This window comes from Mastigoproctus giganteus, chromosome 11 (genome assembly GCF_048544385.1).
Source record: "Mastigoproctus giganteus isolate SK-2022 chromosome 11, ASM4854438v1, whole genome shotgun sequence".
NCBI lineage: Eukaryota > Metazoa > Arthropoda > Arachnida > Uropygi > Thelyphonidae > Mastigoproctus > Mastigoproctus giganteus.
The window spans coordinates 13,423,159-13,450,011 of NC_143585.1; the positions used below are offsets into that span (position 1 = coordinate 13,423,159).

Consider the following 26,853-nt stretch of genomic DNA (forward strand, 5'->3'; position numbering starts at 1 on the left):
TTGTAATACTGTAACTTGTTTTCCATTGCCAACAGAGTCCTTTTTATTACTGTTTGAAAAGGATTTTCAGTCAGGCTAAATTTATTCAAGAATAAAAATAACTGTCTTGTTGAAAATATTTAGGTCAAACAGCATTTCTTCATAACTTGACAACTGAAAAATTTTATGACTTAAGTTTATGAGAAAGTTATACAGACCATATATATTTTTATCTCTGAGAAACAAAACATTTCAGAGTAAATAATTGTAAGGGGAAGATTAATTCAAGCAACAGTACAAATATTTCTGTTACTTAATTTTCTTTATATGGACAAATATTTAACTTTACAAAGCAAGATTAAGTTATTTTTACAGTGATATAATTTATTTTGTTGAAGCTCTTATTTCCTTTCACTCTCTAGGATTGTTGCAGTTATTTTCCTAAAAGAAGGGTGAATATTAGGGAAGTTTAAAGCACCGTGGCTTTGTCATTATATTCATCCCTCTCTGATTTTTATTTTTTTTTTTTTCGTTATATCAGTTGGCATAATGGTTATTTTTCATAATTTACATTATTTTTAGACATTTATCACATTGCATATTAACTAGTTAATACATAATATGATACTCACCATGGCAGTCAGATACTCTGGGTTGTTTTGGTTACCATAATTGCATTGTATATCACATGATGATGTAAACATTATTTCTCATCTATTAATATGTACATCAGTATAACAACAATCCCAACGGCATTAAACTATTATTATTATTGTGTGGTTCAGGGCTTCTTAAACTAGGGGTCACGATCCCCAGGGGTTCGCGTAAAAATTAAGAGGTTGCAGAAAATTAGGAAAAATAAATTTTGATAAGGCTAATGGAGTTACTAATCACCCTTTCTTGAAAAGGCAACAATTATAGGCCATTTATTAGTTTTGTGCCTGCATTTGCAGTCGAGTGTGGACTGAAACAACAATCAGAATCTGAATCACACTTAAAAAATTATGGTTGCACAACATCGCTGGCCAAGCCTGTACAATTATGATGAGTATCTGATAGAGGTGTTGAGAGTAATGGCACAATGTCATGATTTAGCAGTAAATATGAATTAGAAGAAATGCATTCGTCTAATGACAATTCTCTTGTGAAATTGTATCATATAACTACACAAATTTCATTTTGCGACCACAATGCTATACTTGGTACTTTTAATTGCACCTGTGCTCAACAATTGCTGCATATCATTAATGATTATTACTGCTCTCCCTCTATTGAGACATTCTTTGAAATAACACCCACCTAAAGTCCCTACTGTTCTTAGAACTATTGTATTGCAAAACTTTGTACCTACAAACAATTGCTGTTCCAAAATCATAATTGAAAGCAGCTCAGTTGTTATTCATACCGGACAACCCGATTGTTGATTTGCACAAGAATCTTCAACATTCTTTGGATGAGTTTATCGTTAACATATTGTGAGAAAGTAGTATATAACAATATTTGAATTTTAATAGTACTGAAAATTTAAACTATAATAAAATTAATTATCATTATGGACAAATGGTTAAATTTACTTAAAAAAGATAAAACTGGAAAAGAAGGTGATGGAATGAAGGCTGGAATATCAGGAAGTAGTAAAATGACACAAGAATCACCTGCACATCAAAAAAAAACAGGAAATATAATGAATTGTTTTTGCATATGGATTTACTTTTAACTCCTTGGTCCTTGAGGTTGTCACAGACATTCTCTCAGATATGCCAGACAAGCTGTACTTGCTACCTGGGAGTCTAAAACGCTGATGGAACTGATATTCGGGTGACACTCAAGTCAAGTGGACTTGAGTGTCAAGCCAATTTCGGCGAAGTCCGGACGGTCTGTGACAGCCAAATCCTCTGCTTGCACCTTCACGATTGTGGGACTGTTAGTAATCCTGGGTATAACCTCCATGCACAAGTACATGGTGGGTGACCACCCAGGTTTGAACCAACGTAAGCAGGGGTCAAGGTGTGGTGCCCACACCACATGGAGGAACGCCGCCCCTCTATGTTACCAGGCAGTACTAGGTGGAAGATGATTCTCATCAACCGGTGAAATACCACCACTTTGCTTATTGGAGGCTTGAAGTGGTGGAACCCATGTTTAGTCTCTAGAGCTAAGTTCCGGTCAACCCTTCCCTATCTCTTCCATCATGCAGTATGATTGATGACTTTTGAGGTTATGATAAACGTTGTGGCGAGATCCAATATTCCTTACATTTCGAGAGTACAGCTCTAAAACGGTTTTCGCAGGCCGGCCGCTAGTTAGTACACCGGACCTATTGGTAACTCTCTAGGAGGCTTCCGGATCAGCTAGTGTATAATCTTGCTACCTCTACTCTGCCAGATAGTGACTGGAGGGAGTCCGAGTAGTGTGTATGCGGGGAGCATTGTCGAGGCCACGTTATGTCAAGGATCTGGGTATATTCTTACCACATGTACGCCATATCCAAAAATTTCATTACTTCATACAGCATGTCCCACCCACTTTTTCTTACTATTGAATACACAATGAATTGTCAAACTAATAGAGCAAGCTTATCTGCGAAAATATCTAAACCTCCCAAGGACTTCCTAATTCATTTCACAAATATACGTGGTCTCAGTTCTAATCTCAACGATGTCCATTTCCACTTGCAGTCTGCCAAACCTCATGTACTTTTTCTGACAGAATCTCAGTTATCGGTTGATTCAACTACTGCTCATCTCAGATGCCCAAATTATTCGTTGTATGATTCCTTTCGCCTCAAAGGTGGTACTTGTGCATATGTCCGTTCTGATATTCCCTGTCAGAGACTTGGCAGTTTGGAATCTCCTCTCTTTGATCTTCTCTGGCTTAAAATCTCTCTACCTCATTGTGTCAAATTCATCTGTTGTCTCTACCGTTCTCCCAACTCGACTAATCACTTGGAGCTCTTTGACTTCCTCTCGTTGCAACTTGACTTTCTCCAGTCCAACTCTCGTAACAGTGAGGTAATTTTCCTTGGTGATTTTAATGTTCACAACCCCAGCTGGCTTCCGTTTTCTAGTCACACCGACCCAGCAGGTCGAGATGCTGAGGCTTTTGCAATTACTAATGACCTAGCACAGATTGTTCATTTACCTACAAGAATACCAGACAATCCTAATCATACAGCCAATACGCTTGATCTTTTTCTCACAAACAACCCTTCTAAGTACACGGTCGAAGTGAGAGCTCCTTTAGGCACTTCAGATCACAACTTGGTGATTGTCTCTTCTCCAATGGAACCTTTATCTCATGGCTATTCCAAACCTCGTGTTGTTTGGCATTACAAGAATGCAAAATGGGATGACCTGCGAGACTTCTTTTCTTCTTTTCCTTGGTCTGATTACTGTTTCAAAACTTCTGATGTCAACGTTTGCTCAGATCGTGTCAGTGAAATTATTCTTGCAGGAATGGAATCCTTTATCCCACACTCCACTTTAAAATCTCGTCCTTTATCTAAACCTTGGTTTTCCAATAAATGTGCTAAGGCTGTCCAAGAGAAGAATGTTGCATATCTTAATTGGCTTGTTTCTAATTCTTCAGTTTCATTTTCTGCCTACACCAAAGCTTGCAACAATTGTAAAGCAGTTATTAATCAGTCCAAACTAGAGTTTGAACAGGCTAAGAGTAGAAAACTTGCTTCTTGCCCTAATGGTAGCCGAGCATTCTGGTCTCTTGCCAAAGCTATTGGCCGCAACTTTTGCCCATCTCTGCTCCCACCTCTGTCCAAACCAGATGGTTCTGTTGTCACTTCAGCCAAGGATAAAGCTCACCTGCTAGCATCCCATTTTCTTTCACCTCATGTATTAATGATCTTGGTAAAATACCTCCCACCATTCCCAACACCCTCCATTCAATGCCTCCTGTGGTCTTCCGCCAAAAGGATATCAGAAGGATTTTGATGAATCTCGATGCTAAGAAAGCTCCAGGTCCTGATGGTATTTCTCCACTTGTTCTCAAAACCTGTGCTCCTGAACTTACTCCTATTCTTTGCTGCCTTTTTTCACTTTCTTATTCTAAAGGTGTTTTTCCTTCTGCCTGGAAATTTGCTCATATCCAGCCAGTTCCTAAAAAGGGTGACAAATCCCCCCCCCATCCAATTATCGTCCCATTGCAATTACTTCTACTCTTTCTAAAGTAATGGAGAAATCAGTTAACCGCCAACTCTTAAACTACCTTGAAACCTTCCGTCTGATCAATGATCACCAGTATGGATTCCGTCAGTGTCGATCCACTGGTGATATTCTGGCTTATGTTACCCATTGATGGACTAATTCAATGGAAAGGTTCGGTGAAACACAAGTAGTTGCTCTTGACATCTCAAAAGCTTTTGATCGTGTTTGGCATAAAGGTCTTCTAAACAAGCTTCCATCTTATGGTTTGCCAACTGTTTTTAGTAATTGGTTATCCAGTTTTCTCTCTGATCGCTCACTGAGGGTGATGGTTGATGGCTCTCTGTCTTCTAACTTCTCCACTAATGCCGGTGTCCCCCAAGGTTCAGTTCTTTCCCCCACTCTTTTCCTCTTGTATATCAATGACCTTCTTCCATTGACTGGAAATCCTATCCATAGTTTTGCCGATGATAGCACATTGCATTCAACTTTCCATTTTGAGAAACCTTGTCCTGCTCAATCAGCTTCAACTTCTCGAAAATCTGCTACCAATTCCTTAAATGCCGATCTTCAGGTAATTCTCCAGTGGGGCAAAGACAACTTAGTTGATTTCAACCCTTCTAAAACTCAGTCTTGTCTTATATCTCGCAAAAAGGATTCTTCTGCTCCTATGCTTATCTTTAGTGATACTCCAATTTCTAGGCAAAAGGATATATCTCTTTTGGGGATTACCCTGACTTCTAATCTCTCTTGGCACAAGCACATTACAAATATTGCTTCCTCTGCATCTAAAAACTTGGTTTTCTCTTTCACTCTCGGCGTTACTTTTCTTCCAAACAGCTGCTCACTCTGTATAAATCGCAAATCTGCCCTGCCATGGAATATTGTTCCCACATCTGGGGTGGTGCCCCCAAAACCTCTCTCAGGCTTCTTGATTCCATTCAGAAGAGGGCAGGTAGGTTAATTAATGATTCATCTCTAACAGAGTCTCTCCACTCGCTGTCTCATAGACGCACTGTTTCTGCTGCATGCCTCTTCTACAGATACTTCCATGGGCACTGTTCTTCTGAATTGGCTTCTATAATTCCCGCTCTCTCTTTCAAAACAGTCCGAACACGTGCAGCCACCAGACAACATCCATTTACTGTCCAACTTCAAACCCACAGAACCAACTTTTCATCTTCCTCATTTATTCATTCAACTGCCGTTTTCTGGAACAACCTTCCCTCATACATATTTCCTGAATATTACAATCTACAGAAGTTCAGTCCAATGTCAACAAATATCTTCTTTCGTCTTCTCAACCTCCAACCCAAGCACGGTACCAAGTACTATAGGTTCTAATACCTCTCGTGTTTGGGGTTCACATAAAAAAAAAAAAAAACTCTAATCATGATGAACAGCAACCAGTGTTTTTAATTTGTAATGAAACTTTGCACAGCAAAAGTTTGAAGCCTGCAAAATTAAGAAGACATCTTGAAACTAAACATGCTGTCTACTCCAATAAGCCAGTAGAGTACAGCCAGGCCTCGCATAACGCATGTTCAATTAACGCAATTTTCAGTTAACGCTATTTGAAAAATTATACCACTTTTCACTTTGCACGATGCAAATTTCCAGTTAACGCGATTTTTTAAAATTTTTTTTATGCGATAGTTGAAAAAGATTTGAATTGCGTGTTAAGCTTTACCGCGAGTCGTATGGGCAATAAAGAAACATTTGCCTGCTGCCCACCTCGGTGTGTTCCATAAGCCATCGGAAGAAGACGTGTTACTTGTTTGTCTCCTGCTAATAAAGTCCATGCACACTTGCATAAAAATTCAAATTTTTAAATGAGCCAGATGAAAATGTTACTGCAAAGGAGATAACGTTAAAAGAATTAGATGGACTTTCGTATCGCATAGAACTTCAAACAAAAGGTTGGAGGTTCTCTGCGATATTTATTTCGGCAGGGCCCAGAGAAGATTGTTGTCGGCTATTGGAAATTGATTGGTAAAAAGAGAAAGTCAACACTGTTCAAATATTTCCGCAACAGTCATTTCTTCATTGTGTATTTTATGTCAGAGATTCCCAAACTTTCTCAGTTCACGGCACCCTTAGTGTCTCGGTAATTTTTTTCAAGGTGCACCCAGACCAAAAGAAATACCTAACAGTTCTGTTTAGTAGTTGGGTCCAGACAACTTAATAAGAAATGCTGAAATTGTGAACTACCTCGAGCTAGTAGTTCGCGCGGTGTCCAACAGATGTTGAGTATCGCGGTGTTTCCCTCGAAAAATTAAAATATCCCGCGGCGCACAGTTTGGGAACCGCTGTTTTATGCAATAAACATTTAATTCCATAATTATTTTCATTATCTTTTACATTGTATACAGTTAATTTATTTAAAAGGTATTTTTAAAATTCTTTATGGATATTCCAGAAGGTCAAGACCAATTATAATTTTTCCTGTTGATTATTATATTCGATTAACGTGTTTCCGTTTTGCGCGATGCGCTCGCAGGACGAATTAATTGCGTTAATCGAGGCCAGCCTGTATTTTGAAGGACTCTTAAAATCATTAAAACAAGAAAAACAATTTTTCAAAATATGTGTAAGTGTTCAAGAAAATTATTTAATTGCATCTTAGGAAGCGTCATATTTAATAGGGAAAGCTAAAAACCATATATGATTCTTGAAGATCTTATTTTGCCTATTGCAGTACAAATCCATTTCCATACAACTCCATTTCCACTTACAGTCTGCCAATCCCCGTGTACTTTTTCTTGCAGAATGTCAGTTATTGGTTGATTCAACTATTGCTCATCTCAGATGCCCAAATTATTCGCTGTATGATTCCTTTCGCCTCAAAGGTGGTACTTGTGCATATGTCCGTTCTGATATTCCCTCTCAGGGAATTGGCAATTTCGAATCTCCTCTCTTTGATCTTCTCTGGCTTAAAATCTCTCTACCTCATTGTGACAAATTCATCTGTTGTCTCTACCGTTCTCCCAACTCGACTAATCACTTGGAGCTCTTTGACTTCCTCTCTTTGCAACCTGACTTTCTCCAGTCCAACTTTCCTAACAGGGAGGTAATTTTCCTTGTTGATTTTAACGTTCACAACTACAGCTGGCTTCCGTTTTCTAGTCACACCGTCCCAGCAGGTCGAGATGCTGAGGCTTTTGCAATTACTAATGACCTTGCACAGATTGTTCATTTACCTACAAGAATACCGGACAATCCTAATCATACAGCCAGTACGCTTGATCTTTTTCTCACAAACGACCCTTCTAAGTACACGGTCGAAGTGAGAGGTCCTTTAGACACTTCAGATGACAACTTGGTGATTGTCTCTTCTCCAATGTAACCTTTATCTCATGGCTATTCCAAACCTCGTGTTGTTTGGCATTACAAGAATGCAAAATGGGATGCCCTGCGAGACTTCTTTTCCTTGGTCGGATTACTTTTTCAAAACTTCTGATGTCAACGTTTGCTCAGATCGTGTCTGTGGAATTATTCTTGCAGGAATGGAATCCTTTATCCCACACTCCACTTTAAAATCTCGTCCTTTATCTAAACCTTGGTTTTCCAATTAAATGTGCTAATGCTGTTCAAAAGAAGAATGTTGCATATCGTAATTGGCTTGTTTCTAATTCTCCAGTTTCATTTTCTGCTTACACCAAAGCTCGCAACAATTGTAAAGCAGTTATTAATCAGTCCAAACTAGAGTTTGAACAGGCTAAGAGTAGAAAACTTGCTTCTTGCCCTAATAGTAGCTGAGCATTCTGGTCTCTTGCCAAAGCTATTGGCCACAACTTTTGCCCATCTCTGTCCAAACCAGATGGTTCTGTTGTCACTTCAGCCAAGGATAAAGCTGACCTGCTAGCACCCCATTTTTCTTCCAACTCATGTATTAATGATCTTGGTAAAATACCTCCCACCATTCCCAGCACACTCCATTCAATGCCTTCTGTGGTCTTCCGTCAAAAGGATTTTGAAGAATCTTGATGCTAAGAAAGCTCCAGGACCCGATGGTATTTCTCCACTTGTTCTCAAAACCTGTGCTCCTGAACTTAGTCCTATCCTTTGCCGCCTTTTTTCACTTTCTTATTCCAAAGGTGTTTTTCCTTCTGCTTGGAAATTTGCTCATATCCAGCGTGTTCCTAAAAAGGGTGACAAATCCCTCCCATCCAATTATCGTCCCATTGCAATTACTTCTACTCTTTCTAAAGTAATGGAGAAATTCATCATCATCATCAGCCATTTTCAATCCACTGCAGGATGAAGGCCTCTCCAGCAACTTTCCAGTTCCTTCTGTTTTGAGCACTAGCCATCCATTTACTACTCAAAAACTCATGAATTTCATCTATCCATCTCCGCCTTTGTCTTCCAGGTTTTCTTCTAGCTCCTCTCGGGTACCATTCTGTTATTTTCTTAGTCCATCTGTCATCATGTCTTCGAGCTATGTGTCTTGCCCAAGACCATTTTAGTTCTTTAGTTTTGATAAGAATGTCCTTTACTTGAGTTTGCTGCCTAATCCATGTGTTTCTCTTCTTATCTAACAGTCTGATTCTCAATATAATTCGTTCCATTCTTCGCTGTGTAGTTCTTAGCTTCTCTTCCATTCTTTTGGTGAGTGCCCAAGTTTCACTTCCATAAGTCATGGTGGGGAGTATACATTGATTCATTATTTTACGTTTCAGACAAACTGGGATATTGCTCTTCAGTATGTGACTATATTTCCTGAATGCTATCCATCCAAAATTTATTCTTCTCTTGACTTCCAGCCATTTATCATTATTACAGCTAATAACTTGTCCCAGATAAGTATATTACTCCACCTTTTCAATTACTGCAACTTCAATCATTATTTCCCTTTCCGTGGCATACTTGTTCATCATTACTTTTGTTTTAGCCATATTCATCTTTAGTCCAAAATCCTTACTAACTGTGCATAACTGATTAAGATTTTCCTCTAATTCTTTGGGATCGTGGCTTATGACCACAATGTCATCTGCAAATCGTAAATGGTTTAGGTACTCTCCGTCCACATTGACTCCTTTCTGCGACCAGTCTAATCTTCTGAAAGCTTCCTCAAGGGCAGCAGTAAACAGCTTCGGAGATATTGTGTCTCCTTGTCGAACTCCTTTCTCGATTTTAAATTTGCTACTGTCTTTGTCTAGTCTAATAAAGGATGTAGCACTCTCATATATTTTCTTCAAAATATATGAGAGAAATAATAATGGAGAAATTCATTAACCCCCAACTCTTAAACTACCTAGAAACCTTCCATCTTATCAACGATCGCCAGTATGGATTCCATCAGTGTCGATCCACTGGTGATATTCTGGCTTATGTTATCCATTTATGGACAAATTCAATGGAAAGGTTCGGGGAAACACAAGTAGTTGCCCTTGACATCTCAAAGGCTTTCGATCGTGTTTGGCAGGTCTTCTAAACAAGTTTCCATCTTATGGTTTGCCAACTGTTTTTAGTAATTGGTTATCCAGTTTTCTCTCTGATAGCTCACTGAGGGTGATGGTAGATGGCTCTCTGTCTTCTAACTTCTCCACTAATGCCAGAGTCCCCCAAGGTTCAGTTCTTTCCCCCACTCTTTTCCTCTTGTATATTAATGACCTTCTTCCATTGACTGGAAATCCTATCCATAGTTTTGCCGATGAAAGCACATTGCATTCCACTTTCCATTTTGAGAAACGTTGTCCTGCTCAATCAGCATCAATTTCTTGAAAATCTGCTACCAATTTCTTAAATGCCGATCTTCAGGTAATTCTCCAGTGGGGCAAAGACAGCTTAGTTGATTTCAACCCTTCTAAAACTCAGTCTTGTCTTATATCTCGCAAAAAGGATTCTTCTGCTCCTATGCCTATCTTTAGTGACACTCCGATTTCTAGGCAAAATGATATATCTCTTTTGGGGATTACCCTGACTTCTAATCTCTCTTGGCACAAGCACATTACAAATATTGCTTCCTCTGCATTTAAAAAACTTGGTTTTCCCTTTCGCTCTCAGCGTTACTTTTCTTCCAAACAGCTGCTCATTCTGTATAAATTGCGAATCCGCCCTGCCATGGAATATTGTTCCCACCTCTGGGGTGGTGCCCCCAAAACCTCTCTCAGGCTTCTTGATTCCATTCAGAAGAGGGCAGTTAGGTTAATTAATGATTCATCTCTAACAGAGTCTCTCCACTTGCTTTCTCATAGACGCACTGTTTCTGCTGCATGCCTCTGCTACAGATACTTCCATGGGCACTGTTCTTCTGAATTGGCTTCTATAATTCCCGCTCTCTCTTTCAAAACAGTCCGAACACGTGCCACCACCAGCCAACTTCCATTTACTGTCCAACTTCAAACTCACAGAACCAACTTTTCATCTTCCGCGTTTATTCATTCAGCTGCCGTTTTCTGGAACAGCCTTCCTTCATATGTATTTCCTGAAAATTACAGTCTACAGAAGTTCAAGTCCAATGTCAACAAATATCTTCTTTCGTCTTCTCAACCTCCAACCCAAGCACGGTACTAAATACTATAGGTTCTAATACCTCTAGTGTTTGGGGTTTACATAAAAAAAAAAAAAAAAAAAATAGCAGAAATGATTCATGGAAAAAAATATGTAGACGAATTATGCAAAATTTCTTTGTCAAATGACACGGTCAGTAAAAGAATTTTGGAAATTAGCAATGACCAGTTCCAGCAGCTTACTGTAAGAATTAAAGAAAGTTCCAAATTTGCCATTCAGCTGGATGAGTCGACAGACATTTCAGGCTTAGCCTAGTGGCATAGCTACCATGTAGGCAGGCAAGGCAATTGCCTCTGGGCCTGGGACCTTTAAGGGCCTGGCGTCTTTGGCTGTCTCCTGTTTTTGCAATTTTCATTAATTATGTAGTGGCCCGAACAGGTTCTTTGCCTCTGGACCCGAAAAAGGGTAGCTACGCTAGTGGCTCTTAGCCCTACTGTTAATACATGTCAGATATTGTTATGATGGCAATATACAGGAAGACTTGCTATTCTGTTGGTCATTACATGGACGTACAACAGGTAAAGATATTTTTCAGAAAGTGGATGAATTTTTCAAGGAAGAAGGTCTAGAATGGAGTAGCTGTGTTGGTGTATGTACTGATGGTGCCAGAGCAATGATAGAAAGAATGGCAGATTTGTAGGCAGAATTAAATCTGCTAATAATAAACACATTACTTTTACTCATTGTGTCATTCATTGAAAGGCCCTTGTGGCTGAGAACATTTCTGCTTATCTAAATATTGTACTACAAGATGCAGTAAAAGTTAACTTCATTAAATGTTGTGCACTTAATAGCTGCCTTTTTGCAAATCTATCCAAGGATATGGAAGTCGATTACGATAATTGTTGTTGCATACGAAGTAAGATGGTTGTCAAGGGGACGAAGTTTGAGACAACTAATGGAGTTAAAAAATGAAGTAGTGTTATTTTTGTCTGAAAGTAACTCGGATTTTGCAAAACTTTTTCACAGCGACATTTGGCATTGCAAATTATCATATTTGTCAGATATATTTGATAAATTCAACGAAATGAATGTCTCTGCAGGGAGAGAGCATTAATATTTTCCTTGTGAAAGATAAAGTCCAAGTATTTATGAAAAAAATAAACATATGGAAGAGTAAAATGGAAAATGACTTGTTTGAGATGTTTCCATGCATGGACGAGTTTATTAGTGAAAATAATTTCAGTTTTAATCTGATAAAGCAGATTATACTTGATCATTTGATATGCTTGGAAAATCAGTTTTGTAAATATTTTCTTACAGATTTTAAAACTGATCATTTTGATTGGGTTCAAAAACCATTTGTTATACAAATGGAGGAGGTAAAACATCTCATTGCAGGCTCAAGATGAATCCGCAGATTTTTCTAGTGATGGAAACCTTAAGCTTGAATCTCGAAGAAATCTTTAAATGCTTTTTTGGCTTCAGGTTAAAGCTGATTATCCAATGCGCTCTGATCTGGCACTGAGAGTACTTCTACCATTTGCCACCACTTATTTATACAGTAAAGACAGTATGCTACTCCAACTGGATCTAGACAAGTTGGGCAAATGGCCTGAGAAATGGCAACTGAAGTTTAACATTGACAAATGCAAATCTAATAAAGACGAAATACCGTTCTAGCCTTAACAACATCGAAGTTGCTATGAGACCTGCACTAACAATTTTTCCAAGATTTAATTTATTGTGCCAAAATAAACAAGCTCATCCATCTCATTAAAGACTTTTACATTTGTGGTTGTTATGTTTGTTTGCTGCATATTTAATTGTACTTTTGTATTTTTTTATGTTTTTAATTTTTGTAAACTATAAATTTGAGTGTAATAAATTTTTGTTTACTACCGCAATATGTATCTCAATGTACAAGGTAGAGATAAGTGTGTATAAAGGAAGGAATGTGTGACACACTTGCTAATCACCTGTCCTTGTTTGATTTATTGAAATTGTATGAAAAAATGTAAATTTTAGGTTACATTTCAGCCTGTCTGAAAGAGAGGTCGCAAAAAATTTTCCATTGTAAAAATGAGTCACAGGTGAAAAAAGTTTAAAAAGCTCTGGTCTGCACCTAAAGCAAAATTCAAATCTATCCACAGCCTTCACTTACTGTCATGATTTTAATAAATGGTACTTTTTATTTCTAATACAAGATATGTTGTTTTTTATAGTAAATTATAATTTTAAAATGGATTATTTTAAAAAAAAATTAAGTGTTTTTAAACCTATAGCATAAAAATTATATACTTTGTTCAGAGAGTTTGGATATTAGATGTGATAACTGGCTGCTGGTCAATCTGGCAGCCTTGTGAATGATACACCACTTTTTTTCACTGTAAAATGTTAATGTTTTAACTATTTCATTGCTGTAATTTTTTATAGTGTTTTAAGATTCTCAGCTTATGTTTATGCTATAGTGTGATACTGTTTTTCATCATGACTGTCTATGCAAAGGATCTTGTTTAAGTTTGCTGTTATGAAAACAGAGTAACTGCTTTGTTAGCCACCATTGCTGTAAATCATATCATCGCTCATCTAAATAACCGAAAATCCACAACTTCAGTAGTAAGTGCATAGGTAACATAGGTCAGAAATGGACAAAAAAAAAAAAAAACAATCTTCTAGTACTGTTTCTTTGAAATGTTTCTGTGATTCTTATGAGGATATTTGTTATTAGTGGAGTTCCCCAGGGTTTTGTGCTGGGCCCATTGTTCTTTTGTGTATTCAACAATGATATTGATGAGGGTATATCTGGATTAATGTTCAAGTTCGCAGATGATACAAAGGTTGGCAGGGTTGTTAATGACAGTAAAGACAGTATGCTACTCCAACTGGATCTAGACAAGTTGGGCAAATGGGCTGTGAAGTGGCAACTGAAGTTTAACATTGACAAATACAAAGTACTGCATATGGGTAGCAATAACCCAAAAGAAACATACCAACTGTTTGGTACTACACTCAGGGAAATGGAAAGTGAAAAATACCTGGGGGTAATTGTGCAGTCAAATATAAAGGTTGCTGAGCAGTGCAGATGGGCTGCCAGGGCAGGTCATGGAGTCTTGCCAATGATATATAGGAATTTTGCTAGCAGGGACAGGGAGATGATTATCCAGTTGTACAGGTCTGGAGGCCTCATTTTAGGAAGGATGTAGAGTTGCTAGAAAGAGTACAAAGAAGGGCAACAAGATTGGTGAGGAGAACAAAGGGGTGCTCTTACCAAAAAAAGGCTTAAGTTCTGCAAATTGCAATGCCTAGAGAGTAGGCACTTGCGAGGTGATCTGATTGAGGTGTATAAGGCCTTGACTGGGTTAAGCAAGCTGAATGCTGATGGGATTCTTCCTCTTGCTCAGATTAAGTACCTGAGGGGGCATAGATTCAAATTGAGGAAAGACAGTTGTAGAATAGATGTGCAAAAATTTGCATTATCCAGCAGGTGATTGGTTGGTGGAACAGACTTCCATTTTTTGTTGTGGAAGTTGATAGCCTAAATAAATTTAAAGCAGAGCTGGACAGGCATTTAGAATGAATGGAGGGGTGAAAGGGTAGGGGTTTTTTTTTTTTTTTGGCTGATGCTGCATAAGCTTGCTTTCTTGCATCGTATGCCTCTACTAATGCTAATTGTGTTTTAGGTACTCTGCCACATGGATGTGTTCACTGGCATTACTTGTTTTGACTTCACTGATCACAGGATGTGAAAGTACAACTGAGTGCACTAGTTTCTCTTAGCTGAATCTCTACTTCCATGATGTTAGAAGGCTGAAAGGTCAACTTTCTGAATTTGAAACTTTGCTTTTATGCAATCTGTAAAAGAGACACAACTGTTTAACAATATCTGAATTTGTAATGGTAAATTATTGGCCAACATTAAAAAATAAGAAGAGTTAGGAGTTTTGATTTTGGCTGAGAATAGTCTGCAAAGCTGAAAAACTACTTTTTAATCTTCCCTTTTGTGGAGGCTCTCTTTAAAAATCAAAATGGCTCTGGCTTGTTTTTTCTGATGTTTTCATTAAAAAAAAAAAGTTTTGTTTATACTCTTAAATTCCTCTCGCCTAGAAATTTTAGGTCAGAGGAATTTGCTGTTAATCATTTTGCCGACAATTACAATGAATGTAATTGTTGGCTTAGCTGTATTTTATAGTCACATGTTCTTGAACCTTGGTCCATTCAAATGTATAAAAATCTAACTTCAGTGACAGTCATCCAGTCCACATCCTTTTTACTGAGACACGGTGGTCCCTTTAAACTTGCCTTATTTTTACTGATTCTTGATTTTATTTCTCTTTGAGCTCCCCTGTTAAAAAGTGTGTGCCACTATATGCTTTGCCAGGATCATAGAAACTTAATTTTTTTTTTTTTTTTCACAATGTAGCTGTGTTTCTTGTTCTTGGGCAGTTGTATGGTTTTTTCTAACAGAAACTGGTTGTTTGGTCCTAAAAAACAAGCTGAGTATTAAATACATAGTTACAATCATGATATTGTGATGCTTGTCCTTTGCAGTGTTCTGGCTTCACTGTTTTTCTTTTGTACAGAAAGTTCTGATTTGAGTCTGATTATTAGCAGTATTTCTTAATGGGCCTTTCACTTGGAACTATGGTTAGCTAGTCTTGGGCAAGGTATAGGATTTTTCCCTCCAGTATTCCTCAATTTTCAGATGTGATAATTTAAAGCTTAATGGCTTTAATTGCCTTGGCCCACTCAAAAACAATCCAAACCAAAATACGCCACATCAGCTACTAATTTTTATATTCTGTGGCACACCTTAACTTTTGATTAGGAGATAACTTCAGTGAGAATAATGGAGTCAAATAAAATACATCACCAGTGCAACAAAAATAAAATAAAATGCTGAACCATTCAAGTTCTCCTGAATGCAATTTTTTTTTTTTTTTTTGTGGTAAATATTCTGTTGGTTCCACTTCATCATCATACGGTTCTGCTGAAGAACTTTTCTTAGCCTCTGGCTCTTCACCATGTAAATCAGAGAGATCTATATCAACAACACACTCAAGGTCCAGTTGATTGAGCAAGATGACTTTAGTGGGTTTTTTTTTTTTTTCCTGACTGTATCCTCAAATCTCTAGGGCTTGCAATACCGGGATCGTGGTCATTTTTTACCGGCTTTTTGGTACTAATTTAAAAAAAAAGATTGTTTAAAATTTAATCACATAAAGGTTATAAAATCACCTTTATGTGATTAAGACGTCGTTATCTCTACTAGCAAATGTTCGATAAATCATCGATAGGACACCATTCAACGTTGCAACCTGTCCAAAATTCTCAGACAACTTCATGTCTGACAATATCGTAACTCTCAAGTCCCGTTACTACTGACTTTAATTCAACTCCACCAAGTGTATAAGTTATTTTGGAGTTGCTATTCCCCAGGTGTAAGACCTTGCATTTTGCTGAATTAAAGCATAGCTGCCACTTTTCTGACCATCACAGAAATCTATCTAGGTCACTCTGAAGGCGCTCTGCTTGGCGGTGATCATTAACTACTCTACTGATCTTTACATCATCTGCAAGTTTAGACCTCACGCCCTCCATCCCTTCATATATGTCATTTAAGATAATCAAAAAAAAAATCAAAAGGTGATATTGTTGTATACGTTGGCACTAATGATATTAAGAGTAGGAGACCAGTGGAATTCCTTAACAGGTCACTGTTGAAAAAAAGCCGTGAATTAGGGTTGAATTTGAAAGTGTCTACAGTTCTGCCCAGACACGATAGGAGGGAGTATATAATGAGGGCCTTGTCGATCAATTTGGCCCTGAAAACATTGTGCAAGCCTCAAGGGGTAGACTTTTTTACAGCCTAGTCTGTACTTGTTAACAGGAGAGACTGCTTCTAAAGGGATGGGATACACTTAAATAGAAAGAGTGCAAGAATATTTTCTGATACTATCGAGGCAGTGTTAGGCGGTCGGAAAACTGCTAGATTGGGGGGGGGGATACAAGGACTAATAGATTAACAGTAGCCACTGGCAGAGGTGAAAGTGATTCTTGAACTGCTTCTATTGGAATGAGCAGCAGCCTGGAAAACAACATGTAGGGTATTTCAGAGACTAATGGGAGTCATTGCGGTACAAGTAAACACATGGGTTGTGTTAGGGTAGCTAAGAATAGGAACAGGTGCATATATACTTGCATATACACCAATGCTAGGAGATTGGTAAATAAATATGATGAATTGCTCAAAACAAAGGCAGATATTGTTGGGATATCAGAGATGTGGTGTCACACAGATATAAGGAATGCTTCCTGTAGGAAGGATAGACAGGATAGGAAGGAAGGGAGGAGGGGTTATGCTATTAGTTAAGAAACACATAAAATCCAAGGAAGTGAAGCCAGTCGACATCGCTAGACTGTGCAGTGTTGAGTCAGTTTGTTGTGACATAAGCATTGGAAGATCAAAATTGAGAATAGGAGTGTGTTATAGGCCTAATCACTCTGATGAGTATAATAAGAAACTGTACAGGGAAATAGAGTGGGCCAGTAAATCAGAGAGTCTTATAATGGGGGATTTTAATTTCCCAGATATTGACTGGAATTTGTGGGTTGGTCACTCACACACTAGCAAAGCTTTTGTGGAATTATATGATGATTATTTTCTACAGCAGCATGTTGGGGAGGCAACTAGAGGGAGTAATACTCTTGATCTGATTATCAGCAGTGATTCTTCTTGCATCAAGAATGTGCAGATAAAGGAACCAATAGGTGGCAGTGATCACAGTGTGCTGAGGTGGGATTTACTGAAAGGGGTATCTACCATCAACGGTAAAGGGAAGGATTTTTGCTTTCGTAAAGATGACTGTAGTGGTCTGAGACAGTATTTAAATTCTATACAGATGAACCAACTGTTGATGTTACCAACAGAAAATTCAAAATGGGAAGCATTCAAAGAATTAATCTTAGAAGTTTAGAGGCCTTACATACCAACTAAGAAATATTGTTCAAGGTTTAGGCCTAAATGGATGTCAGATGAACTAAATAGACATGTGGCAGACAAGAAAAATGCATGGGATACATACATAAATTAATGGGTGACATGGAAGCTTATGATAGATATAAGCTGGTCTGTAACTAAGTCACAACGGAGATTAGGGAGGCAAGGGCAGATTATGAGAAATCTTTGGCAAAGGATGCAAATAAAAACAGCAAAGAGTTCTTTACCTACGTAAACTCTAGAAGCAAAGGGATGAATCAGATTGATCCACTGGATATTGATGGTTCAACCATTGATGATCCTGCTTAGGTGGCTAACAAACTAAATGAGTATTTTGCATCTATATTCATATATGAATTGATAATTGAACTCTGGCAGTGAGCTACATGATTTTGTAATAACTGAGAGATAAGTGGAGGAGAAATTGTTTGAGATAAACCTAAAAAAGGCACCCAGGGTGGATGGGATCTATCCACTTATATTAAAGGAGGCAGCAAAGGAATTAAGCAAACCCTTAGCCATAATTATAAGAGCTTCTTTGGACTCAGGGGAGGTACTCATGGACTGGATATGTGCAAATGTGATCAAAAGGTGACACAAGTAATTATAGACTTGTTAGTTTAACATTTTGTTCCAGGAAAATTAATGGAGGCACTGATAAAAGAAGCACTGCAGGATCATCTAGACAAAACTTCAGTTATAGCTCGGACACAGCATGGTTTTGTTAAGGGAAAGTCTTGCCTGACCAATTTGATTGGATACTATGATGCAGTCACAAAAGAACTGGATGCAGGGAATAACTTTGATATTATATATTTGGATCTTAGAAAGGATTTTGATACTGTTGCACATGGAAGACTGCTGAACAAATTGGAGTAGTGTGGCATTGGAGGCAAATTGTTGCTTTGGATAAAGGGATGGTTGAGTGGGAGAAGACAGATAGTGGTAATCAATGGTCACTGCTCATCATGGACTAATGTTATTAGTGGAGTCCCTCAGGGTTCAGTGTTGGGTCCATTGTTGTTTTCTGTATTCTTCAATGATATTGATGATGGTATATCAAGCTTAATGTCCAAGTTTGCAGATGATACGAAGGTCAGCAAGGTTGTTAATGACACTAATGACAGTACGCTGCTGCAACAGGATCTAGAAAAGTTGAGCAGATGGGCTGAGAGGTGGCAAATGAAGTTTAACATTGACAAATGTAAAGTACTACATATGGGAAGCAGTAATCCCAGAGAAATGTATAAACTCTGTGGTAATACACTGACAGTGGTAGAGTAAGAAAAGGATCTTGTCAATGATATACAGGAATTTTTCTAGCAGGGATAAGGAGGTGATTATCCCCTTGTATAAGGCAATGGTCAGGTCACACCTTGAGTACTGTATACAGGTCTGGAGGCCTCATTTTAAGAAAGATGTAGAGCTGTTGGAACGAGTACAGAGAAGGGCAACAAGATTAGTAAATGGATCAAAGGGTTGCTCTTACGAAGAAAGGCTGAAGTTTTGCAAATTACAGTGTCTGGAGACTAGGCACTTGCTAGGTGATCTGATTGAGGTTTATCAAGCTTTGAATGGTTTGAGCATGATCAATGCTGATGGGATTTTTCCTCTTGCTCAGAATAATCACCTGAGAGGGCACAAATTCAAATTGAGGAAAGACAGATGTAAGATAGATGTGCTTAAGTTTGCCTTTAGCCAGCTGTTTAGGTAGTTGGTTGGTGAACAGGCTTCCATCGTTTGTTGTGTGGAAGTTGAAAGCCTAAATAAATTTAAGGATGGGCTGGACAGGTATTTGGAATGAACGGAGGGGTTAAATTGGTAGAGGTGTTTTTTTTTTTTTTTTTGTCTAATGCTGCATAAGCTTGCTTTCTTGCATCATGTGCCTCTACTAATGCTAAAAAACAACAGAAGTCCCAATACTGATCTTTGGGGAACCCCGCTTCTTACATTAACCCAATCTGAGGAATAATCATTTATCAGAATCCCCTGACTGGTGCCCTCAAGCCATCGTGCTATCCATCTAAGGATTTTCCCTCTGATTCCAGCCTGCTCCAACTTATAAAGTAACCGCTAATGTGGGACTGAGTCAAATGCTTTGCTGAAATCCAAATAAACAAAGTCGAAATTATTCTCTAAATCCAGCTCACGAGTGACCTGTCAAAATGGCTAATCAGATTTGTTAAACATGATTTTCCCTTTACAAAACGATGCTCTGTATGCTACAGAATTCCATTTCCATCTAAATGATCCCGAATTCCACCCTTGATCATTACCTCCATGATTTTCCCTACTACTGAAATTAGACTGGCCGATCGGTAATTTCCTGTTACACTCCTAGAACTGCCTTTATGTTCCAATTTACACCAATCCAACGGAATCTCTCCTGTCAAGTGATGCTCTTATAACTAGCCTTAATGGTTCAATGCATTCACTTGCCGCCTCCTTTAAGATTATAGGGTATGTACCCTCAACCACGGGAGCGTTACTTGCCTGTAGGCACGAAAGTTCTTATTAAATAATCATTTGAAATTTCAACATCAATAGATAAATTATAGAATGTCTTAAAATACTGTGTGATTGGACTAAGTTTCAATAGCAAAAGCTTAATTTACAGTACTCACCTTGGAAGATCTGCAGTTGTTATTTGGGTGAATGAATGACTATATTTTTGGGTTTGGGTAATTTAAAGTTAAGTAGATTAATTGGTAAGTTTACGGGATGAGAATAAATTAATTAAAAGCAGAAATAAAATATGTGCAAGGAAGCAGAAGTGCACAACTCCGTCCCTGGTTGTCATGGAAAATTAATTAATTAAGAACTCTAAAATATGTGAAATAGATGAGGCCAATAGTCATAACAGTAGACTTTCGTTTTGTTAAAAACGTCTTCAGTTGGCAAGTTTAGTGGAGAGAGAACGCATGCTGTATTTTAAAGGAATTTTTATGTTCCCGTGATGCACTTTGTGACATTCGAAAATCTCAAGTGTGTGAGATTCCAAACCAGGGATTTCTGCATGTCATAAAGTGCATCACGGGAACATAAAAATTCCTTTAAAATATAGCATGCATTCTCTCTCTCTCCGCCAAACTTGCCAACTGAAGACGTTTTTAACAAAACGAAAGTCTACTGTTATGACTATTGGCCTCATCTATTTCACATATTTTAGATTTCTTAATTAATTAATTTTCCATGACAACCAGGGACGGAGTTGTGCACTTCTGCTTCCTTGCGCATATTTTAATTCCGTTTTTAATTAATTTATTCACATCCCGTAAACTTACCAATTAATCTACTTAATTCTAAATTACCCAAACCCAAAAATTTAGTCATTTATTCACCCAAATAACTGCAGATCGTCCAAGGTGAGTATTGTAAATTAAGCTTTTGCTATTGAAACTTCATTTCAACATCATTAATTACATTTTTTTTCAACTTCACTTCTATAATATCTCATTGACATAAAGGTTGTTTTTATGTAAATATCGATGCAAAGTAACTGTTGAGTTCATCTGCAACTTCCACCATGTTATCTAATACTATCCCACGTCCATTACATAAGGGTCCAATCTGATATGTCCTTCTGTTCTTTGCATTTATATATGTGAAGAATTCCTTAACTGCACTCTTTGCTCTCTTCTTTATTCCTTATCCCCACTCTTTGCTCTCTCCCAAGCTTAGTAAAGATACTGTAGTGAAAATTATACTTCGTTTAATAAAATGTCTTTCTCCTTTAGAAAGTGATGAACATAATTCAACCATGGAAGACCAACATGGAACAGAACAGTTTTCCGCAAATTCTTTCCAAAATAAGAAATTGCCCTGACTCCAATGAGATTTTAAAAGATGAACTTTAGTCGGAAATTAATGAAATATTTCATTAATTTCTCTATGGATAAAGGGGTGGTTGAGGGGGAGAAGACAGAGAGTGGTAATCAATGGACGCTGCTCATCGTGGACTAATGTTATTAGTGGAGTCCCTCAGGGTTCAGTATTGGGTCCATTATTGTTTTCTGTATTTATAAATGATATTGATGATGGTATATCAAGCTTAATGTCCAAGTTTGCAGACGATACGAAGGTTGGCAGGGTTGTCAAGGACACTACTGACACTATGCTACTGCAACAGGATCTGGAAAGGTTGAGTAGATGGGCTGAGAGGTGGCAAATGAAGTTTAACATTGACAAATGTAAAGTACTACATATGGGAAACATCAACCCCAGAGCAACGTATCAACCCTGTGGTACTACACTGACAGTGGTAGAGAATGAAAGGGACCTGGGTGTGGTTGTGCAGGCAGATATGAAGTTTTCTGAGCAGTGCAGATGGGCTGCAAGAGTAGCTCATGGTGTATTGTCGATGATATACAGGAATTTTTCTAGCAGGGATAAGGAGGTGATTATTCTCTTGTATAAGGCAATGGTCAGACTGCACCTAGAGTACTGTATACAGGTATGGAGGCCTCATTTCAAGAAGGATGTAGAGATGCTGGAATGAGTACAGAGAAGGGCAACAAGATTAGTGAATGGAACAAAGGGGTGCTCTTACGAAGAAAGGCTTACATTTTGCAAATTACAGTGTCTGAAGACTAGGCACCGGCGAGGTGATCTGATAGAGGTGTATAAAGTCATGAATGGTTTGAGCATGCTCAATGCTGATGGGATTCTTCCTCTTGCTCAGAATAATCACCTGAGAGGGCATAAATTCAAATTGAGGAAAGATAGATATAGGATAGACATGAGGAAATTTGCCTTTAGCCAGCGGGTGGTTGGTTGGTGGAACAGACTTCCATCCCTTGTCATGGAAGTTGATAGCCTAAATAAGTTTAAGGCTCAGGTGGACAGGTATTTCGAACGAACAGAGGGGTGAGTGGAAGTGGTTATTTTTTATTTATTTATTTATTTAGTATTTATTTTTTTATTTATTTATTTATTTTTTTTTTTGGCTGATGCTGCATAAGCTTGTTTTCTTGCATCAAATGCCTCTGCTAATGCTAATTTTTAACTATTTTTGCTAAAAAGTTCAAAGCCTAGAAAATAAGGACTGAGATTGTCTACGATTATCTCTGCCACTAATCAAATACTGTACATACCAAAATTAGATCCATTTTAAATGATCATACTATTGATTGCTTATGTTTCTTAAGAGCTCACTTTATTCAGACAGGTAGTGTGGATGCTTAAACATAACTAAAATTTGCAGTAACAATATGTATTTTTTTTGTTTTTAGAATAACTGTATTTTAATGATTTTTTTTTTCAGAATATTTATTATTGCAATAAAAGTTTATTTAAAACATGAATTCAAGTAATTACAGTACTTGTTTTTTTCTTTACTTCATTGCACCTAATTGTCATCAAAATTTGTTGAGAAAAACGTTTGTTTTTGGAATACCGGTATTCTAAGCCCTACTTGAATTTTATCACAAGCTGCTTCAATGCTTTTTATTACATCAAAGACGGTATACACTGAGTGGACAGAAATCATAGGATACCTACCTAGTAATGTGTAGGCCCACCTTTTGTCCAGATAAGGGCAGTCATACGACGAGGCATTGAGTCCACTAGTTCATAAAAGCATTCCCCAAGTATTTCCATCCATGGTTGCTTCTACACTATCCATAATTCCGTCACATTCCTGGGTGGAGGATCCAAAGCTTGAATGAATCTTTCCACAGCATCCCAAAAGTGTTCCACAGGGTTCATGTCCAGTGAATGGGGATGTCATTCCATGGTGGTAAAATTTGCGGAATGCTCTTCGAACCATATTCTAGTCACCACAGCTTTGTGAGGAGGTGCATTGTCCTGATGGAAGAGTCCATTGCCATGTGGGTGCACGATGGCCACGAGGGGATGCAGATGGTCTGTGATGATGGACACATAACCTGGACTGTTCAGAGATGCATCTAGACGTACCAGAAGTCCCAACATGTGCCAGTTGAACACGCCCCAGACCATTACCGACCGTCCACCTACTTGAACAGTTCCTTGTTGACATGACGGGTGCATAACTTTGTGTGGTTTCTGCCAGATACGCACCCTCCCATCCACTCAAAATAACTGGAAATGGGACTCATTGGATCAGGAGACCCATCTGTAATCATCCAAGGTCCAGTGCCTATGTTCTTTCGCCCAGTTGAGGTGTAGCATCCTGTGTTGCTATGTTAGAAAGAGGACCCTGGTGGGTCGGTGGCTCCCATAACCTATTGCAGCTAATGATCGCCTGATGGTCTTGGTGGAGATGATTCTGACACTTCCCTTGTTGAAGTCAGTGATTTGTGCCACTGTTGCTGTCCGGTTGGCTGAAGGTATGCAAGACAGATGTCGATGGCCACGTTCGTCCACCACCGCTCACAGCGCTGTCCAGATAGCATATTCCTGGTACACTCTTGATCGTGTCGAATGGGGATAGTGCAATTTCTGTACCACCTCCGCGATAGAGTGACCTATGTGTCAGGCAACCACTATCATCCCTCTTTCAGAGTCAGTTAACTCATGACGTTTATCTATACTGACATCGAATTGCCCTCTATGTGAATACAGTGCGCCTGCGAAGCAGTGGGTTTGTCCAGTAGCGAGAAGGGTGACAGTGTCGCGTTGCTCAGGAACCAGATATCCCATGAATTCTGTCCTTTCAGTGTAGTTTTTCCAGAAGTTCTTTGGATGGCTAGGGCAAAAATCTTGCATATATAGTATGCCTAGAAAGTTGCTATAACCCTCTGATCCATTGGTTGCAGCACTGAGGTTGTGTTTATTGGCAGAAAGACAACTTTGATGTTAAGGTGTAATTTGTCCAACTGTGGATAAATTGAGGCAATGCCCCTGATATACAACTTAGGATGATCAGGGGCACTGTAAAACACATTTAGGATTAACAGAACTTTTAAATGAGATTCCTTTTGCTTATTAATAGGTGAACTAGCTGATGAAAATGTCTCCAAAAAATCTTCCTCAGACATGGCAGCTGTAACCCAAGCCCTTGGTTTTGACATCTATATAATGAGGAGAGACCATTTGTTAACACCCTTCAAGTGCCTGTGGACTTTCCCATTGCACATGACTGATAGAGCATCAGTTTGCCTGGTTGAATTGGTCTTTAAAATTTTTTATCGGAAACCTACTGTTATTGTTTAAAATGATGACCTTATTTATCTGGTGTGTGTGTGCTCTATGAATTCTGTATTAAGCCTTCTCCCCCCCAAAAAAGTGTCAGCTTCATGTTCTTCCATACTAAAACTGTGGGAGTGCCCCATACCAGTGTGAAATTTTTCATTTCACAAGGAATGTAGTAAATTGTTTCTCTAGTAGCTGGTGCAGACTTTTGATTTTAGACATCCTACTCTGAGAAATATATGCTATTAGAGTAGAGAAGTATACTGTGAATACAAAATGACTCTTATATTCACATAAAAACCAAGTTAAACCATATATAAACTATAAACCAGGATCTTTTTTTTTTTTTTTTTTTATGTGAACCCCAAACACGAGAGGTATTAGAACCTATAGTACTTAGTACCGTGCTTGGGTTGGAGGTTGAGAAGACGAAAGAAGATATTTGTTATTATTGGACTTGAACTTCTGTCGACTGTAATTTTCAGGAAATACATATGAAGGAAGGTTGTTCCAGAAAACGGCAGTTGAATGAATAAATGAGGAAGATGAAAAGTTGGTTCTGTGGGTTTGAAGTTGGACAGTAGATGGATGTTGGCTGGTGGCGGCACGTGTTCGGACTGTTTTGAAAGAGAGAGTGGGAATTATAGAAGCCAATTCAGAAGAACAGTGCCCATGGAAGTATCTGTAGAAGAGGCATGCAAGCAGAAACAGTGCGTCTATGAGAAAGTGAGTGGAGAGACTCTGTTAGAGATGAATCATTAATTAACCTAACTGCCCTCTTCTGAATGGAATCAAGAAGCCTGAGAGAGGTTTTGGGGGCATCACCCCAGATGTGGGAACAATATTCCATGGCAGGGCGGATTTGCGATTTATACAGAGCGAGCAGCTGTTTGGAAGAAAAGTAACGCCGAGAGCGAGAGAGAAAACCAAGTTTTTTAGATGCAGAGGAAGCAATATTTGTAATGTGCTTGTGCCAAGAGAGATTAGAAGTCAGGGTAATCCCCAAAAGAGATATATCATTTTGCCTAGAAATCGGAGTGTCACTAAAGATAACCATGGGAGCAGAAGAATCCTTTTTGCGAGATATAAGACAAGATTGAGTTTTAGAAGGATTGAAATCAACTAAGTTGTCTTTGCCCCACTGGAGAATTACCTGGAGATCGGCATTAAGGAATTGGTAGCAGATATTCGAGAAGTTGGTGTTGATTGATCAGGGCAGGGTTTCTCAAAATAGAAAGTGCAGTGGAATGCAATGTGCTATCATCGGCAAAACTATGGATAGGATTTCCAGTGAATGGAAGAAGGTCATTGATATACAAGAGGAAAAGAGTGGGGGAAAGAACTGAACCTTGGGGGACACCGGCATTAGTGGAGAAGTTAGAAGACAGAGAGCCATCTACCATCACCCTCAGTGAGCGATCAGAGAGAAAACTGGATAACCAATTACTAAAAACAGTTGGCAAACCATAAGATGGAAGCTTGTTTAGAAGACCTTTATGCCAAACATTATCAAAGGCCTTTGAGATGTCAAGAGCAACTACTTGCGTTTCACCGAACCTTTCCATTGAATTAGTCCATAAATGGGTAACATAAGCCAGAATATCACCAGTGGATCGACACTGACGGAATCCATACTGGTGATCGTTGATCAGACGGAAGGTTTCTAGGTAGTTTAAGAGTTGGCGGTTAATTGATTTCTCCATTACTTTAGAAAGAGTAGAAGTAATTGCAATGGGACGATAATTGGATGAGAGGGATTTGTCACCCTTTTTAGGAACTGGCTGGATATGAGCAAATTTCCAAGCAGAAGGAAAAACACCTTTGGAATAAGAAAGTGAAAAAAGGTGGCAAAGAATAGGACTAAGTTCAGGAGCACAGGTTTTGAGAACAACTGGAGAAATACCATCAGGACCTGGAGCTTTCTTAGCATCAAGATTCATCAAAATCCTTCTGATATCCTTTTGACGGAAGACCACAGGAGGCATTGCATGGAGCGTGTTAGGAATGGTGGGAGGTGTTTTACCAAGATCATTAATACAAGAGCTGGAAGAAAAATGGGATGCTAGCAGGTCAGCTTTATCCTTGGCTGAAGTGACAACAGAACCATCTGGTTTGGACAGAGGTGGGAGCAGAGATGGGCAAAAGTTG

The 26,853-nt window shown here is 38.5% G+C and overlaps 1 protein-coding gene across 1 annotated transcript in view; it reads left to right on the plus strand.

Annotated features, from left to right (window-relative positions):
* Positions 1–26,853, plus strand: part of Ak2 (Adenylate kinase 2) — a 93,265-nt gene that overhangs the window by 25,052 nt on the left and 41,360 nt on the right. The window lies entirely within an intron of this gene.